Raw genomic sequence first — 20,314 nt, 5'->3', positions numbered from 1 at the left:
AAACCCTGCAGGCAAGAAGGAGCTGGAAAGAAGTATTCCAAGTCATGAAAGGGAAGGACCTACATCCAACATTGCTCTATCCAGCAAAGCTTTCATTTGGAATGGAAGGGCAGACAAAGTACTTCTCAGATAAGGTCAAGTTACAGGAGTTCATCATCACCAAGCCTTTATTACATGAAATGTTAAAGGGATTTATCTAAGAAAAAGAAGATAAAAAACATGTACAGTAAAATAGCAGCAAACTCACAGTTATTAACAGCCACACCTAAAACAAAAAGAAAAGCAAACTAAGCAAACAACTAGAACAGGAACAGAACCACAGAAATGGAGATCACATGGAGGGTTATCAACAGGGAAGTAGGAGGGGGAGAGAGGTGGGAAAAGATACAGAGAATAAGTAGCATAGATGGTAGGTAGAAAATAGACAGGGGGAGGTTAAGAATAGTATAGGAAAGTAGAAACCAAAGAACTTATATGTACAACCCATGGACCTGAACTAAAGGGGGAATGCGGGTGGGAGGGTGTGTGCAGGACAGAGGGGAATAAAGTGGGGAAAATGGGACAACTGTAATAGCATAATCAATAAAATATATTTTTAAAATTACAACTAAAATAAAGAACAACAATCACATAGAACTGGCAGAAATTGATTTGAATGGAACTCTGACGACTACAGAATTAAAGTAACCACATGCATCCAGACTGGTTGGAGGAGCGAGGATGCAGAATGGGCTGGTCCTACATACATGCTGGTGGATAAAAATTTGGGAGGGATATCTCAGGAGTGAGGAATCCCAGCCTCACACCAGGCCCCCTGCCCAGGGTACCAGTGCCAAGAAGATAAGTCTCCAAACATCTGGCTGCAAAAATCAGTGGGGATTGAGTTGGTGGAAGAAACTTCTGGGGTCCCAAGTGTTTCCTCTTAAAGAACCCACACATGAACTAATTCAGACTAACTATCCCTGAGCTCCAGCACCAGGGTAGCAGTTTGAAAGGCACCAGTGGCCTACAGGGAGAACTGCAGTGGCTGTCATCTAGGCAAGAGCTGGGGACAGCTTTCTCCCAGACAGAAAGGCAGGTTGAGCTACAGAGCCTGCAGACAGGGGTGCCATATCTGATACTCCATCAACCTGGCTAACACTGTTTGCCCCACTCGCAAATCCCCTGAGGCTCTGTCCCACCCAATTTACAGCTTTTAAGAGTAGATTTTCCACACGAATGGCTAGTCTAGGCTCATGCTTCACAACTTCCTAAATCTTATCAAACAAGCAACAGCCAGCCTCAGTAGGACTCCAGCCTGCAGCCACCACACCTCTTTCTAAGTGGCCACAGGCCTGGCACTAACAGCAGCCAGCCTAGATTGACAGCTTGGTTTTGCCTGGGAATCTCCAAGCCCAGCACAAGAAGCAGCCATCTCAGATTGCTTTATAGCTCAGGGAGGAGGGACCCAGACAGAACACAGATGGGGATGACCTTGGCCTGTACCTCCCAGGAAATCCCGGAGCCTGCACACCCAGTGGACAGCTACAGACCATGTCAGAGCACCACCACCACCCTGCCTCTGCACAGCTGATCCTCCATGGAGGGTAGAGGTTGGTGGTCAGTGGTCACAGACAATCCTTTAAACTGACTGGCCTGGGTAAATCCCTCTCATTGAGACTCAATGAGAGCTAAGGCTCAACTATAAGAGGAGGGTGTAATCAGCCCACATGAAGGGCACACCTTGAGTACCCAACTTGGGTAATATAGGGGAGGCTGTGCCACTGGACCCTACAGGACACCTACTATGTTAGGCCACAATACTAAGACAGGGAATCATAGCAGCTCTACCTGATACATAGGAAAAAAAAAAAAAACAACCATTCAGGGAGGCTGCCAAAATGAGGAGACAAAGAAACATGGCCCAAATAAAAGAATAGATCAAAACTCCAGAAAAAGAACTAAACAAAATGGAAGATAAGCAATCTATCAGATGCAGAGTTCAAAACACTGGTTATAAGGCTGTTCAAGGAACTTAGTGAGAACCTCAACAGCATAAAAAAAGATCCAATCAGAAATAAAGGATACATTGCCCTGGCTGGCGTAGCTCAGTGGACTGAGCGCGGGCTGCGAACCAAAGTGTCGCAGGTTCGATTCCCAGTCAGGGTACATGCCTGGGTTGCAGGCCATGACCCCCAGCAACCGCACATTGATGTTTCTCTCTCTCTCTATCTCCCTCCCTTCCCTCTCTAAAAATAAATAAATAAAATCTTTAAAAAAAAAAAAAAAAAAAGAAATAAAGGATACACTAATTGAAATAAAGAGCAATTTATAGGGAAACAACAGTAGGCTGAATAAAGCTGAGAATCAGATCAACAATTTGGAACATAAGGAAGCAAAAAATAACCAATGAGAACAAGGTGAAAAAAGAATCCAAAAAAAAAGAGGATATTGTGAGCAGTCTCTAGGACAACTTCAAGTATTCCAACATTTGCATCATAGGTGTGTCAGAAGGAGAAGAGAAAGAGTAAGAAATTGGAAAAATATTTGAAGCAATATGCAAAGAAAACTTCCCTAAATTTGGTGAAGGAAATAGACATACAAGTCCAGGAATCACAGAGAGTCCCAAACAAGTTGGACCCAAAGAGGACCACATGAAGACACATCATAGTTACAATGCCAAAACTTAGATAAAGAATCTTAAAAGCAGAAAGAGAAAAGCAGTTACCTACAAAGGAATTCCCATAAGACTGTCAACTGACTTCTCAAAAGAAACTTTGCAGGCTAGAAGGGACTGTCAAGAAATATTCAAAGTCATGAAAAGCAGGGACCTACAGTCAAGATTGCTCTAATCAGCAAAGATATCATTTAGAAGCTAAGGGTAGGTAAACAGCTTCCCAGACAAGAAAAAACTAAAGGAGTTCATCATCACCAAACCATTATTATATGACATGTTAAAGGGACTTAGTTAAGAAAAGATCAAAACTATAAATAATAAAATGGCAATAAATACATACCTGTCAAAAATTGAATCTAAAAAACAAACTAAACAAACAAGAACAGAGACATAATCATGGATATGGAGAGTGTTTTGATGTTTGCCAGATGGGAGGGGGTATAGTGGAGCAGGTGAAGAGGTGAGGGGATTAAGAGGTAAAAATATGTAGTTACAGAATAGCCATGGGGATATAAGGAACAGCACAGGAAATGGAGTAGCCAAACAACTTATACACATGACCCATGCTTTGAACAATGAATGGTGTGAGGATTGCCTGAGGGAGTAGGGGGTGCTGGGCAGAGGGGGGTCAAAAGGCAAAAAATTAGGACAATTGTAATATCATAATAAATATAATAATAATAATAATAATAATAATAATAATAGAAAATAGGTTAGTGGGTAAACGAATCAGAACCCCAAGAAACCTTGGGAAGTTGATCGGTTATTTTGAAAAAGCACCCAGTCTTTACTAAGCCTGAGATAACATAATCCCAGCTAACAAGAGCTCTCTTTCTCTCTCCCCCATCCTACCTCCCACTCCCCTCCCTCCCCTACCCCTCCCACCCCAGTAACACATGCTCACCCTATTCGTTTTCGAATCCTCTCTCCATAGCAGCCATGTGGGACTAGCAGCTGCCTGCAGACTCTGAAAGCAGTCCCCAGCCAAGGTACAGCCAGGAAAAAAGCTAAGCTAGCCAGATGGTGAGAAAGGCTGGACTGGATTAGCCTTGGCATGGCACAAAATGTCTGGACACTGGCCCTGATCCTGGGCCCGATGAAGGCAAGATTGGATTTTCCCATGGTGGAATGGATGGAGATGGGACATTGGGAACCCAGGGGAACTCTGATTTTGTATCTGGTGCCACAAATAAATCTTATCACCAGACCTCATCCTCCCCTGTTGGTCTCCTAGAATGCTTTCTTTGTGACACTGCGAGAACTCCACTTCCACCAGCAACACTTCCACAGCCTCCTCTGCCTGGCCCTGACCTTCTGATTTTTTTTCCCTGTGGCAAGGCTCCCCTGACATTTTGATACCAGCTTAGGAGCTCTCTCTCCAGTGCTTCAGAAGAGATCCAGCAATTCTGCCATCACAGCACTCCCTCTGTCCATTTTACTTGTTCATCTTCTTCTCCACTAGACAGTAAGCTTCTGGGGGTTATTTTAGATTATATCCCCAGTGCCTGTAAACTACAGACCCTCAGTAGCTATGACTTGAATCAGACTGGAAGTTCAGAATTTATAAAGAAACCAACACTGATGAGCAGCTACCAATGTTAGGTACATAGGTATTTTAAATACATCTTTACATTAATCTTCAAACATCTCCGAAATGTAAGGACCATTAACTCCATTTTGCAGGTGAGGAAATTAAGTCTCTAGAGTTCAGTACTTCAGCAAGGTAGACACTGGGTAGGAGTGCAGTGGTCCATACCATGTCCCATGCTCTCTTCCAAAGTGGGGTGGCTGTTGCCTGCCAGGCTGGGTGGGGACACTGGAGCCCTAGGGTCCCTGAAGCAGGATCCAACCCCAGGTGGCAGTAGGAGTCGGTGTTCAGGCTCCGTTCACCACCACTGGGTACCCCCACCCACAGCCACCAGGTGCCCTGCCCAACCTGGGGGGTGGGGGTAGGACTCCCAACACCTCTTCCTTACCCTTGTGTTAGGAGCAGCAAGGCCATGCTGCTTGCCCCAGTAGAAATGCGGTGGGTATCAGGGACACTTCAGTTTCAGTGGCAAATGAGAATGTGGGAGAAGAGTTCATCGAAAAAGAGTCACCTGCAAATCTGACATCCACTGTTTCCCCTCAGTCAAACACAAGGACAGAGACGGGCCAACGAAGCCAGGCTGTGGAGCTGGAAGCTCCTCAAACTCATCTCCAGCTTAAGTCTGAGGGTGGTTTATATAAGCCCCAATGGTCACAAGTTGTTTTTCCTACACTATCCCAACTCCGCCAAGCTGTAAACAACGATTTTGCCTTAGAAGTTGCAGTTGAATAGGAAGAGCTTGGAAGAGCCTTTTGAGTTGAATTGCCAAGTCCGAGCTTTTGAAGCTCCTCAGAAGTTTACTTGAATTGCAGCCTGAAATACATCTTTTCCACAAGGCCTGGACATGGTTCAGGAATCTGGTGCTTCCTTAGAGAATGTTTTTCTCTCCCTGACTGGGAGCTGCTCTCCATGCTCTACCCCTCTTTGCTCCTTCCCATCAGTTGAAACCGACCTTGTCCACGAGGCAGAGCCCACCCTGTGCAGAGCAAGACCCCTGTGTGACAGTAGCCAAAGCCACACACACTCTTCTGATGGCAACTCGAGATCTCACCAGGACACTCAGCAGGGCATTTTGGAACCCAAGGCCTTGGTTCTGAATCTGCTCAGAATTCGCCTTCTTGGACACCTACTATTAGGTTCAGGGTTCTTCTCTGAGCCCCCAAATACCCTGTACACTTCTACCTGGGACAGAGAACTCACCTTTTACAAACATCTATTTCTTGATCCACCTCATCCACTGGACGGTGGACTCCCTAGGTCAAAGACGCTCTCGCATTGCCGTGTCAGCCCAGTCCCTGGCACTCAGCAACTGGGCTGTGTGGAATGAGCAAGCTCCTTTAGCTGTTAGGAAGGAAAGCTTCCCAAGCGTCTCCCTGGCCTATGGAGGACTGTGGAGAACAGATTGGAAGGAATGATCATCCAGGTAACATGAGGCATTGGAAACCAGCAGGTAACACTTTTGTAATTTGATCTTCTATACATTGAAGTCACTCAGCTAGACTTTCAGGCAAGTGACTAAAAATTACTGCAATTTTACACGTACCATCCTTTCTTTCCTCCTCTAACCCATAACCCACACATATGTGTGTGTGGGTATACATATATATGTGTGTGTGTATATGTGTGTGTATACCCACACACACATATTACTCTGGGTATGTATTCTGGAATTAAGTTATATTCAATTAAGAGACTTATCTTTATCAACTTTCCCTTTTCCACATATTTCCCTGCAGAATCGATACTGGGTAGTATAGGGATGTTAATATTGGGTAGTATAGTTTTCATGATCATAGAGGCTTGAGTATGATTTTTCATTTTTCAAAGGAGGGAATTCATGCTTAACCTCATCTCTGAGATTCATTCAGTTACAGATGGTTTTTAAATTTTAATTTAAATTATTCAAATAAGTGTTGCCTTTTCTTGGGAAGTCTTATGTTTATTTAACAATGCTGTCATTTCTCAAAACATCTTTTGACATATTTTAGGCCACAAGAAACGCAAACTTGTCTCATTACTGCAGCATGTCAAACACCCAGGATCCCGAAGGCAACCGTGCAGGCGCGCCGCATACAGCCCGAGGTTCCCACTGTCCTCCAAATGTCTTAAGTTCACAATTAGTGTTTTTTTCGATGTGAGCAGACTAAAATATCTCACTTTTCTGAAACAAAAAGAAACACGATTTATTGACCTTACTTAACCAGAGGAAACACATGGTGCCATTTAACACTAATTCCAGATTTGGATCAAATTTTCAGAGTGAGCAATGCCTCTGATTGAACTGAGCATCTCCTGCCAGTAAGGAGTCATGCAAAGCTCCGCTTGTTCAACTGAGAACAGAACAAGCCAAAGTTTAAAATTATATTCTCTGGGTTCCTACAGGTTAGTAAAATATTTGGCTACATGGTTGAATACACTTAACTGAAAGTCACAATATTTTCAGATACAATATTTGGAATTGCGCTAATTGCTGTTCATCTGTTTCTCAAATGGATAGTGCAGCCCCCTTGGAGGTTCCCATGGCAACAGGCCATGGGCTTTGCAAAACCATAGACTAAATGAGACACAATTTCTGGGAGCCCCGATTTTGCTGAATGGTCATTAGCCTAAAATATTTTCTATTAAAAAGAACACATTGTGAATAGAATGCAACATTTGTGAAATTTTTTAAAAAATAAAACAGGAAATGTTTTTGAAAATGTATTTGCAGTGCCAGCACCAGCTCTCCATTTGCCTGAGGATATGTGCTCACTTTCCTTTTCCTTGTTAAGTTTGTTGGGGAGAACTTGGAGATGCTCTACCTAGCATGTTGGTCAGAACATGCTCAGTCGGAACTCAATAAATGACTTTGAGGAAAGCTAGCTAACCTTCACCTTGGCTATATTTTGGTCTTTATCATTTTAGTTCTTTTCTCCCTCCCTTCCTTCCTTTCTCGGTCTCCCACACATGCTAACAATGAAAGGAGCTTGTTATACTACCTTTTACAGGGAGCCTCCTTTCTTAGGCTGTACCTGAGGTCTAAAAGAAGAGGCCAAACTGTCATGAATCGTCTTTACAAAAAAATGTTTGTAAATACCTAAGTATTATGCATGATGCTCACAGTGTCAGACCATGCTGGCTAGGTGCCATTAGGTGTCCCTTTCCTGAGAGCACCAATTCCCACACATCCGCCCACTGGGCACCTTTACCTCTGACTCAGATCTGCTCCCATAACTACTCCGTCTGTAGCATCTGTGGTTACTCCTTCCACTTACCTTCTGTGAATGTCCAGCTGCTTCTCCTAATCTCCTAGAGAGACAAAAAATGACAGTGTGAGTGATTTGTGCTAAAATCTGACGTGCCAATGCTGCAGTTTTCAAGTTGGCTGGAGGTAAACATAGTTCATGACCCATTTTAAGTAAATTTTTAAGCTCTGTGTTTTCTTTTTTTCCAATTATTTCAACTTCTTCAGTTTTTGCACGAAGCTTGACAAAATCTCTGAGAGAAACTTTCTATCATCAAAAAATGGAAACATGCTCTAAAATTATTTGGCATGTGAAGAGGTGATAGTCTGAATGACAGATATATTCCAAAGATACAGTTAAAAACTTCACAACTGCCCCCACTGCCCCCAACAGGAGACAGAGTAACAGGGAGGAACTGACCAGCCCACTGTGAGGGAAAAGAAAGACACTTACTTAACAGACTTCTCATTATCCTCTACATCGGAATCAAAAGGCTGAGTCCAGGAAGAGAGCAGAATGGGGTGAAGAGACCCATATTTAGACAGATTTATGCTCCCCTCACACGGTGAAAATGTTATTTATAAGGAACATGCGGTCAGGCCAGGGGAGAGCATGACTATGGACTTGGCTCTAAACCTCGTCATTAACTGCCACACAAATCATGTTTCCCATCCAAGTACACAGTAACTTAATGCTGGGTCTCAAAGGTGTGCAATTAAGTCATACCAGCACTGGGCAGAAGTTTTAAATAAAACAGATGTGATGTATATTAATGCCCTAATGTGACATCAAAGGAGCAGTTGGGGATTATTTTCTTTCTTTCTCCAAATGGGCTTTGATCTGGCTCTCTCTCTTATTGCCAGGATTAGTGCGATGGCCAGAGGCTCAGCGTTAGAAATGGACCGCCACTTAAGGACTTGTTGTGGGGCTGTGGCTGCCACTCACCGAATCCAATTTCCTGTGTAGAGATGGGACCATCATCAGTTCTCCTTAAAACAAAGCAAAACAAACTCAGGAAGGCTTAGGACATTGTACCAACAAATATCAGGAAGAAAACTTTCTTTAAAGAGTCTGTTTCTGTTATATTATTTTATGCCTGGATGTTTTTCAAACATTTAAGAAATAAAAAATGGAATTAATCTGTATAAAAGCTAATATTTAAAAACAAAATAGGTTTAATATATCAGTAAATTACAAAGATAAAACAAAATATAATAATTTGATTTTTTAAACCCTCCTGCGCTTTACTATCCTGCTTGGTGTAAGTAAAGACAGATGAGCAAAAATACACTCTACACCAGTACATGAAATGGAGACCTTGAGTGCCCTTTTGTAATGTTGAGGAGTTTGAAAGGGAAATTTCTTTTTTTTGTAAATGTCAATTGATCTTACAAGCTAAACTGACATTTGTCATTCCTTTGGCTTCCCAGCTTCCAAACACCACTTGCTATATTTGCAGAAACCCCACCTCTTCCAGAAGTTGAAAATGTTGGATGTTTGCTTTCCCAGCCGACTTTGCAAAGTGTGGAGGCATATGACCACAGTCCTTTCCACTAGATGTCCCTCTCCAGGACTTTGAATTGGAAGCCAGTGATCCAAAAAGAGTAGAGACCATATTGATCTGTTCTGGCAACAATGGTCACAGTGCTGGCTCCTGAAGCTACTTCCCAGAGGTGGCAGGTATGGACATTTAATGCTATTGTCCAAGACTGATGTTAGTGATGCAAAGGCCAGTGTGTGTGCCCAGCAGACTCCCTCTGGAGCACGAGTGTGGGTGAGGTTCTCAGCTCACCTGTGACCCCCAAATCTGATCCTCTGGCCCTTGCAGAGTCTGTGATTCTCTCTCTCCGTTTCCCTGTGCACACATACATACACATAGGTGCATACAGGTGTGTGTGTGTTTGTATACATACATAAGTATATTTATGTTTTCTGCTTAAAATAGCTGAGTTTATTTCTGTTGCCTGTAACAAGAGCCTTCATTAATACAGAAACCAATGACAAGAGCAACTGCACACAGCAGCTTCCGAAGAAATTATCAGAACCTGGGTTTCATCATTTCGACTCTGCAGTAACAGTGATACATATCCATTTGGTATTAAAGGACAGAACTCTGGGAGCCCGGGACACACAATGGCACAACCGTTAACCAGAAAAACATCTGAAGAGCTCCTTAAAGGCAAGACTTTGAGGAAACAAGTGGTGACTGATATGGACCAAAATGAAAGCCACGAGGGACTGAAGAGCTATAGGAGCAGGTGCTCCTTGCTGGACAGAAAAGGAAAGAACAGCTCAGAATCCTAAATAGTTGACTAAGGACCAGCTAAAAACAAAAAACCTTCTATGATGGTACTTAAAGGACAACTTGTCTCTTGTAGGTATCAGGCTAACATCACTAAAACCAAACTCCAAGTTAGAACTTTCGATTGCTACATGATATTAGTTGAATTCACAGGTCCCACAGTTGTAAAAAATAAACTATCTGTGAAAGGATGTTGCCCAAAGAATTGAAATAGGTCATGCCTGCGATCTGCAACATATTCTGAGCCTCCTTTGCTAGAGGAGGTTGCTGCACTTCTCTTCTCACGAATCTGTCCCATCTTACTTGAGGACCCTGACGCAATTCAGCCAGTGTGCAAGAGTAAGCCAGCCCTTCATTTGCCCTCTCCCCTCCATTGTCTGCACTCCATCACTGCAGTGAGAGCTCTGTGTGGCCTGAGTGGCCGGCCGTTCACAATGTCAGACTGAAGAGAGATTATTTGTTAATTTATTTTAAGGGGGGGAAAGATGCAATACCTAAGTGGTGGTCTGATGTTTTCAAGTAGAAAACACGAAAATATTAAGTTAGACTGAAAATTTCAATCTGGGCTAAATTATCAGAGATTCTGAAATCACAAGGCTAGTTCAAACAGCTGGGAGTAATTCTAATTGTATGCTCCATTTTTGCATTAAAATCTGGCCCACTGAGGCCCACTCTAGCAAACTATTGCCCATACCAGCCACAACAAAGCTTCAAGTGGACTTGATGATATAGAGAGCAGAGAGAGCCAGATTATTTGCAGCTGACTTAGAAATATCTTTTCTGGAAATAGGTGGAGCCCTGATTGGTGACATGAGTTATCCTTTCAGCCTGAAGTGCTAATGAAAGACGGCCAACCGTGTTTCTAAATGCTACTGACCTGAGAATTCGTTACTCTGTGAGGGCATTGAGAACACCAAATTTAGAGTACACCTCTGTGATTAACAACGAAGATACTGTAGTATTTGTCTATGCACACCATATATATGCTTAATCATCTGTGTGTATTTTGAAGCAATGGTACAATCAGGTGAGAGAAGTCTTAGACAGGTCTGAATTGTCATCCTCACCAATGTACAAAGAAGACCTGGCTTTGTGGTCTTCCCTGGCTTACTCATGCTAATTGAAGGTGAGATGCTAGAAATTCCTTGGTACTGTGTGAAGGAAATAATCAAAGATTTGGGGAGATAGGAATGTTGGAGTAAATTCTTAATGTTAAACTGCTCACTCATCTCCTAGCTATGTCCCTTGAACAGCTAGAAGACACTCTGTCCACCAAGTGTCTTGAGAAAATGCCAAGACCTTGAGAAATATTGGAAAGGAGGGCACCAGCATCTTTGAATGTTGCTGTAATAGCTGTCAGAAAATACCCTAATTGAAATGAGCATGCTGGTTTCTGTGGGAAGAAAAATTATGATCCAGGGGTAGCAGAAGCTAGGTAGAAGCCATTAATTAACAGATGCAAAGTGGGTGTCATGACAAAAATAGGCAACAGGGTCAGGGTCCTTTACAGGATAGTCTGACCTATAACACCCCGCAGTGGCTGATAATTACGAGTTCCCTTTGGTGAAATTATAGGGCAGCTCATGCAGGCCCTTGCCTGATCTATACAATAATAGCAAACAAAAATAAAATCTCTAGGATTGGTGAACAGAGTCCTGACTTGACTCACTTTTACAGTGATTTGTAGAATCACAAGTGATAGGACCTGGTGAACAGGAAATAGTATATGACCCAGATGCCTTAGTAAGACACCTGCATCCCAGAAAGGAAGATAAATCCCACAAAAACACAGGGGCCTGATCCCATATGATTCTTCTAAGAGTCTAGAGGTATGGAGCAGGTTGAGATATTTTCTCGTAAGTAAAGGTTAAAATGGTTCACAGATACAACTATAAAAAATATATTCAATATCCACATATTATTTTAAGCAGAATCAAAAGACTAGTAACAGACTTCTGGTCAAAATGTCAGTGTAGGTAAGTGCAGTACTGGCATCCTCCCATCACCACATCAAAATTACAACTAGATGATGAACAGCCACCATTCAGAGTCACCAGAAATCTAGCTGAACAGAACTGTAACTAAGGAAAAAAGAAGAAGCCACACTGAGACTGGTAGGGAGGATAGAGACACAGAGGGAGCTGGTCCCACTCCCATATGCGGTGGTTAAAAATAAAGGGGGGATATCTTGACTGCTGAGGTCTCCCCGGAGGAGTGAGGAGTCCCAGCCCTACACCAGGGGCTCCAGCCCAGGGTTCCAATGTTGCAAAGACAAGTCCCCATAACTTTTGACTGTAAAAACCAGTGGGGATTATGGAGAGCTGAATGAGCTGGAGAGCTTCTGGAGTCCCAGATGTTAAAAAGCTGACACATGAACTTACTCAAACTCACTTGCTCTGAGCTCCAGAGCTGGGACAGAACTCAAGTTTCATTAGGGACATACAGGAGAAACTGAATGGTCTGGTTTTGGGGTGAGAGTTAGAAGGGTAGCTTTCTTCCAGATAGGAGTGCTGGCAGAGGACATTGTTCTTTGCTAAGCCCTCCCAGCCACAGAGGCAGCAGGTGTGTGTGTGGGGGGTGATATCTGAGTTTCCACCAACCTAGCTAACACTGTTTACCCTGCCCTACCTCACTCAACTTGCAGAACCACACTAGCTGTTTTTAGTGGCTTTTCTATACAAACAGGCCGTCTTGGCTCATGCATTAGATTTTCCTAAACTCTTTCAAGGGTTCACAAACCCCAGCCAAGCAGCACTGAGCTTCAGCATGCCCCATACTTCTTGCTAAGTGGCCTCAGGCCTTGGCACTGGCAACAGCTGGCCTTGGTTTGCAGCTTGGCCTCTTCTGTGTACCTCCAAGTTCAGCAAAAGTAGCAGCCCACTGCAGAACACTCTGTAGCTCATGCTTGGTGGCCCCAGGGATGGCACAGATGAGGACTGATCTTGGCCTGCAGCTCCCCGGAGGTCCCAGAGCCAGCACATCTGGTGGTCAACTGTACTTGAAGCCAGTCCTCACCTCCCATTGGACTGGGAATAAATCCTTCCCATTGATATGCCAACAGCAATCCAGGCTTGACTGCAACAGGACGGTGCACCCAGCCCATGTGGGGAGAGAAGGAGAGGGCACACCTGGAGCACTCAGCTGAGGTGACTAGGGAGGCTGTGCCACTGAGCCTTGCAGGACGCCTACAACATAGGGCCCCTTTACCAAGACTGAGAGATGTAGCAGCTCTACCTAATACATAAAACCAAACACAGGGAGGCAGCCAAAATGAGGAGACAAAGAAACATTTCCCAAATGAAAGAACAGAACAAAACTCCAGAAAAAGAACTAAACAAAATTCAGACAAGCAATCTATCAGATGCAGAGTTCAAAACAGTAGTTATAAGGATGCTCTTTGAATTTAGGGGAAAAGTAGGTGAACTTAAAAGTTCAACAAAGAGATAAGAAACATAAAAATGGAGCTAGAAAACATATAAAAGAACCAGTCATGAATGAAGAATACAGTATACCCAATGAAGACCACATTGCAGAGAATCAACACTAGAGTGGATGAAGTAGGGAATTAAATCAGTGAATTGGAAGATAAAGAAGCAGAAAACACCCAATTAGAATAGGATAAAAATTTTAAAAGGGTATTCTTCAAGAAAAAGAAGAAAAAAGATAAAAAATATGAATAATAAAATGGCAATAAATATATATCAATAATTACTTTATTTACTTATTTTATTATTAATTGATTTTAGAAAGAGAAGAAAGGATGGGAAGGAGAAAGAGAGAAACATTGATTTGTTGTTCCATTATAGTACCATAAAGAATTCATCACCTGATGCCTTGGCAAGGTAGCTCAGTTGGTTAGAGCACTGTTCCCATGTTGTTCCCATGTTGTTCCCACCAAGGTTGGGGGTTCAATTCCTGGTTAGAGCACATACAAGAAACAACCAATAAATACATAAATAAGTGGAACAACAAACCGATGTTTCTCTTTTGTTCTTTCTGTCAAATCAATAAATTTTAAAAAATTTTTAAGAATTCATCACTCTAAAATATCCAGAAGTTTTAAAAACAACTTTACCAGATATAACCACAATTACTGTACTTAAAGCAAGTGATGAACAAAGTTTCAGACTGGAGATGCATCTGTTTACAGGCCTTCAGAAATACGAATTCCCTGAAGGAATATCACCCACTCAAAGACATCAGGCTGTAGTGACTTAATATATCACAAGTCCAAAGCTTTTATATTTTTATTTTAACTTAACAATAGTAATATACGTTCATTGTAAAAAAGTGACCAGAGGTAAATAAAAAAGAATAAAAGTCACATATGATTGTGCCAATCAGAGATAATGTTTGTAACCACTTTAATATACACAATTCTCTCTAAAAAATGTATTTACCTAGTTTTTCAACAAAAAGAGATATGTGTATAATATTGTTTTGCTACTCAATATTTGTTGAATGGCTGCTTTATGTTAGTCATGAAGTTAATCTCTAACAACATAATTTTGTAACTTTCCCTTTCATTGGAGTATAGAATATCATAAATATCTTTCCATCTCAATCCATATGCTTCTTCAACCTTATTTACAATAGTTGTAGAATACTTCATTTTATGGATATAATGTAATTAATTTAACTGAGCTCCCATTTTTGGGAAATAAATTATTCCCATAGAACTTGTGCTTATTTTGCTAAATCTTTGCACAAATCCTTGATTATTTTCTTAGGATAATCCCCTACAAGTGGAACCTACCAGCAATGTTGCTAGAAGCTTCAGTTGGGGTCTTCCATCACTTTTCTTTCGGTCCCTGGGCTCCGAGTTCCCCTGCGGTGTTGCTGCTCAGAGAAGCTCTGCACATCCTGCATCTCACCTTCAGGCAGGAAGGCCGTTGTCCGTGAGGCCAGGGGTTGCATCCTTGTCATTGGTGGGTGCTTTCCTTTCAACACGTTCAAAAGATATCAGTGGAAAGAAAGCCTAAAGAGTTTAGTTTTAGTCAGTTTGTCAAATATTTTCAAATAAAATTTTAATAAATTTTAATCCAGCACTCTTCTCTGATTTTATTGCACATGTTAAACAATGTAGTGTATAACATATTGATGTAGTTAGGCCAAATATGGATTTTATTTATTTATTTATTTATTAAAAGATTTTATTTATTTATTTTTATAGAGAGGGAGAGAAACATGAATGTGTGGTTGCCTCTCACACATCCCCCACTGGGGACCTGCCTGGCAACCCAGGCATGTGCTCTAGACTGGAAATTGAACTGGCGACCCTTTGATTCACAGGTCAGCACTCAATCCACTGACCCACACCAGCCAGGGTTATTGATTTATTTGTAAACCAAACTCTGGCCAGTTTTATTACAGAAAAATTTTGCATGACTTCCTCTTCACCAGCCTGTTCTGGAATGCTTCTTATGATACCATAATCGCCTGGATCAATGATAGCCAGTGTGCACACTCCAGTATTTTCCACACGCTGTGCCCAGTTCAGTACCATTGCCAGTGTGTGGTGGACCCCAGTCCCGGACAACATGGTGTAGCACTCCATTTCAGGGCTCCCCCAGGCTGGACAGTTGTTGGCCAGGGTGATCACTTTCGCTTTGCCTTCTCCGATCATCTTCAGAGTCTCCTATACCTCAGCACGTACTTTCCCCTTTTCATAACAAGTAGGACCCTGGAGTTGATCAACACCAGAGGCTTTTTTGTCTTCTTTGTGGCCACCATCTTCCTGCCTCTGGTGAGGGATCGCCCCCAACAAAGAGCAGCTGCCAAGATGGCGGGGGAGTGAGAAAGGGCCAAATGTCTATGTTAAAATAAATATATTTTGTATTGCATATCTACTTGCTTTATCAGCTCTGATTAATATCTTGGATTATAATGTATACTATATAGACTCAATTTCCATAGCTGGATTATATTCTAAGAGGTCTTTGCCAGTTGCTTATTTGGAACCAGAATGAATTTACACACCAAAAGCAATTATTATGAATAACTCTCAAGCACTAAATTAGCACAAAAATCCACTTGATCTATTGTGTAGCTACAATATCATTCAGGAATCCTGTAGACAATACCTCAACCCGTACCCTAACGATTATGCTGAATTATGGAGGTTTATGCCAAAAACGGAGGGTTCTTCAAACAGGCTGGCTCCCTTCTCCCAATTCCCAGTTCTGATCAGTCCCTGCTGGGGACAGAGGCTCCACTGCTGAACCTCGAGCCCTGCAGAGAACAGTCACCCCCTGCTGGGTATGGAAACCAGTGCCTGACTTCATGTGGGGAAAATTTACCCTCAGGAGTGCTAGTTTGACCATACTGTCTCAGAGTCTTTTTAAAAAAGATTGTAATTGTTTATTTTTAGAGAGAAGAAGGGAGGGAGAAAGAGAGGTAGAGAAACATTGCTACATGAGAAAAACATGGACCAGTTGCCTCTCATACACTCCCTAACCAGAGACTGAGTCACAACCCAGGCATATGCCCTGGCCGGAATTGAACTGGCAACCTTTTGCTTTGTGGGAAGATGCTTAACCAACTGAGCCACCCCAGTCAAGGCTGGCTTAGAGTCTTCATAACTGAAAGGTTCCGTCTGGGACAGGGCCACCTGGGTAGCTGTGAGTCAAAGAATCATGAAGGAAACAGAAACTCTCCTTGAACACACATTGGTCAGTGATAGGCCTAGTATGACCTTTGTCACATCACACTTACTCTGAGAATCTCTTCCTGACCCTTCATATCTGGGTCAGATGTCCTACCTGTGGTCTCCCTTAACAAACAGGGCACACTCACCTGTCCCTGCCAGTTTACCTGTCTGCCTCCTTTACCCTGGCTCAGTGGTTCTCAGTCCTGGCTACACACACAGTTATCTGGAGAGCTCTGAGCAAACGTGATGCTCAGGCTCTCTCCCTGTCCAATTAAAGCATAGTCTCTGGGATGGAGCACACACACCATGATGTTTTAAAAACTCCTCAAGAGGTTCCAATATTCAACCATGATTTAGAACCACTTCCTCGGTTTAAAGAACAAGGAGATCTTTAAAAGTAGGGCACGTGCTTGCTTATTCATTATGGGTATTAAATGAGTTAGTAAACCTCTTAGAATAGTGCCTGGGTGCCTGGCTGGCATACATTCCGCTGTTAATAGTTTAATTGCCATTTCATTAGTAGTAGTAGTAGTAGTAGTCAGTACAATTCCTGACCACCGGGCACCTTACCACTCATTTAACTTACATAAATTAAACCATATACGCTGAAGACAAAGAGGAGAGGCAGCAAGAGAGAAATACTATTTTAAAAGCTTGGGTGATTCCATGGACCTTCCACTCAGTATTCAACAGCCCCAGAATAAGCCTGAAACAGGCGATCTGGGTCTGCTTTTCCTTCCACCTTTTTAGTCCTAAGTACCTTCTAAAGTGTGAGCATCTTGCTGCAGTATGTACAATACAGTTAACCCATGAACAATGCTGGGGTTACTGGTGCCAACCCCTTGCGTAGTAGAAAATCCACATAAACTTTTGATTTCCCCAAAACTTAACTACTAATATAGCCTACTGTTGACCAAAAGCCTTATTGACAAAATGAACAATTAACACATAGTTTGTGCTATATGTATTATATACTGTATTCTTATAAAGTAAGCTAGAGAAGCAAAAATGTTAAGAAAATCACATGAGCCCTGGCTTGTGTGGCTCAGTGGATTGACTGCCGGTCAGTGCTGAACGGTCTCTGGTTCAATTCCCATTCAGGGCACATGTCTGGGTTGTGGGCCAAATCCCCAGTTGGGGGTGTGGGAGAGGCAACAGATTGGTGTTTCTCTCACACACCCATATTTCTCTTTCTCCCTCCCCTCCCCTCTCTCTAAAAATAAATAAATAAAATCTTTAAAAAACATGAGACAAAATACATTTACAATATTATACATATTTATTGAAAAATAATTGTTTATAAGTGAACCAGCCCACTTCAAACTCATGTTGTTCTAGGGTCAACTGTATAGTTAAAGTTTTCGAGAATAATTTTGACTCTGTGAGTTTTCACCAAGGTATTTACACGATAAACTGACTGGGAGTCAAAAGTCTAAGGTTCTGTTCCAGGCTCTTTGAGCAAGTCTCTTCAGCCTTCTGGGTCTCCTTCTTCCCTCGAGAGTTCTATTCTCTGGTTTTGAAATCCGGATGAACCCTGTCTTACTCCATCTTGTCTGCTTCTATGACCCTGGTAGATCAGGCTCCCTAATCATGACTGCGTGGGTCCATTCCTGCCTGCCCTGCCCAATTGACCATCAAGGCTCTCGCCCCACCAATGCCCCACAAAGCCTCTCCTTGCCTGGGGTGGTGCTAGGGAGGTTGTTTCATCAGCTCTGAATAGTTTAGCAGCTGTGTGTGTTGAATAAGTGGTCTTGGAAACCATTGCCATTTATACCGTAGTCCAGAGGAAGAACAATGCTATGGAATCATCTTTCTTGAATGCTAGTTCTGGGAATAACGAGAGCTTTAGGAGTCCAGGTCATACTTTGGGATGTTTCTTTTAGGAAAAAAAAAAAAAGACCATCTGACATTTCACTCAGTCAGTCTGGCCTTTGGCCCAATTTTTCCAATCACGGGAGGTTTCTCAGCCTGGCAGCTCATCAGAACAACTGAACAGATGCCAATAGCAGTTCTCCTCCCCCACATTGTAAACAAGGTGTGAAGTGCTAATCAAACACACATGGCAGTTCAGTTAATTTAAAAATACACAAAATCAATGGGAAAATGAGGTTGATTCCTGTTAGAGATGAAATGATAGAATTGCCAACATTCTGTTGTACTTACATTATTTTAAATGAGAATATTTGGGTAGGACCAGGGATTATTTTAACCATGTGCAGGAATGTTCTAATGAGATTTGACCTGCATTTAAAAATAGTGAAGTGACAAATCTTTTAAATCCAGATTGTGCATTTGGGATTGTTGTATGTTTGCTTTGGTTCCTTTTGGTTTTGTTCTTCTCCAGAGGCGTCGTGGACTGGTCTTGTACTTGGGGAGTTTCCCGAGTGTCATGTTTGAGTTGAAAGGGATCAGATATACTCACGAGTTGCCCATTAACTTCATCTAAATCCACTGTCCTTCATAAAAACACAGGATTAACAGAGCAGCAGCCACTCTTTGGGCCTTTAATGTTCATCTGCATTAAACCAATACATATTTTGTTGGGAATATTTTACCCCTAAACCTCCTCCGCCTCTTTTGTTTTACGCTCCTCTTTTCTCTCTGATACCTACTCAATGATACAGCCTGTTGCTTTCATCTGTTCCCTACACAGCCACAACCCTAGTGCTAGTCAGCATCACCTCTCTCAGGGAATACCACTGTAGTTTCCCAACTGGTCCCTTGTACTACGCCTGCCTGCCTGATAGTTCAGTGTCACACAGCAGCTAGAGCAATATTCTAAGCACTCTATCATGGCCGTATTATCCCTCTTATGTAAAACTTCAATGACTTCCTTTTCTATTTTATCAATTACAGTTAACTTTCAATATTGTTTCATATAGTTTCAGGTAGATAGCATTGTGGTTAGATGAAGAGATCCAACAATTCAAGTACCCACCAGGCACCGTACATAGTCATTACAGTATTATTGACTACGCTCCCTTTGCTGAACTTTACATTTCTGTGACTAGTTTGTAACTACTAATTTGTTCTTCATAGTCCCTTCACCCAGCCCCTCCAACCTTCCTCCCCTCTGGCAACCATCAGTTTGTTCTCTACATCTGTGAGTCTGTTTCTCTTTTGTTTATTTGGTTCTTTATATTCCACATATAAGTGAAATCATATGTTATTTGTCATTGTCTGACTTATTTCACTTAGTATAATACCCTGTAGGTCCATCCATGTTGTTGCAAAGGTAACATTTCATTCCTTTTCATGGCCAAATAATATCCCATTGATTATATGTACCACACTTTTTTTAAAAAAGATGGTCAGTCTTTTGATTTTTTAAAGATTTTATGTTTTTAATTTGAGAAAGAGGGGAAGGAAGAGAGGAAGAGAAACATCAATGTGTGGTTGCCTCTTGCATACCCCTTATTGGAGGCCTAGCCTGTACCCCAGGCATGTGTCCTGACTGGGAACTGAACCAGGGACCCTTTGGTTCACAGGCTGGCGCTCAATCCACTGAGCCACACCAGCCAGGGCTGTACCACATCCTTTGATCCACTTGTCTATTGATGGGCACTAGGGTTGCTTCTATTTTTTAGCTATTGTAAATAATGCTATACTTAGGCAAGAGAAGCAACAGAAAAAATAAACAAATGGGATTACATCAAACTAAAAGGTTATTGCATAGCAAAGGAAACCATCAACAACATGAAAAGAAAGTTTACTGAATGGGAGAACATATTTGCCATTAATACATCTGATAAGGGATTCATATCCAAAATTTATAAAGAATTCATACTACTTAGTGCCAAAAACACCACAAAAATTCAATTAAAAAATGGGCAGAGGACCTGAACAGACAGTTCTCCAAAGAGGACATACAGATAGCCAATAGACATATGAAAAG

The 20,314-nt window shown here is 42.1% G+C and overlaps 1 pseudogene; it reads right to left on the bottom strand.

The window, feature by feature from the left end:
* Positions 1-14,546: 14,546 nt before the first annotated feature.
* LOC114498820 lies at positions 14,547-16,144 on the bottom strand (annotated as a pseudogene).
* Between the last annotated feature and the right edge of the window lie 4,170 nt (positions 16,145-20,314).

Source organism: Phyllostomus discolor, chromosome 6 (assembly GCF_004126475.2).
Source record: "Phyllostomus discolor isolate MPI-MPIP mPhyDis1 chromosome 6, mPhyDis1.pri.v3, whole genome shotgun sequence".
Classification (NCBI taxonomy): domain Eukaryota; kingdom Metazoa; phylum Chordata; class Mammalia; order Chiroptera; family Phyllostomidae; genus Phyllostomus; species Phyllostomus discolor.
Note: the sequence above shows the minus strand (reverse complement) of the source record. Positions and strands in the feature narration are given on the sequence as shown.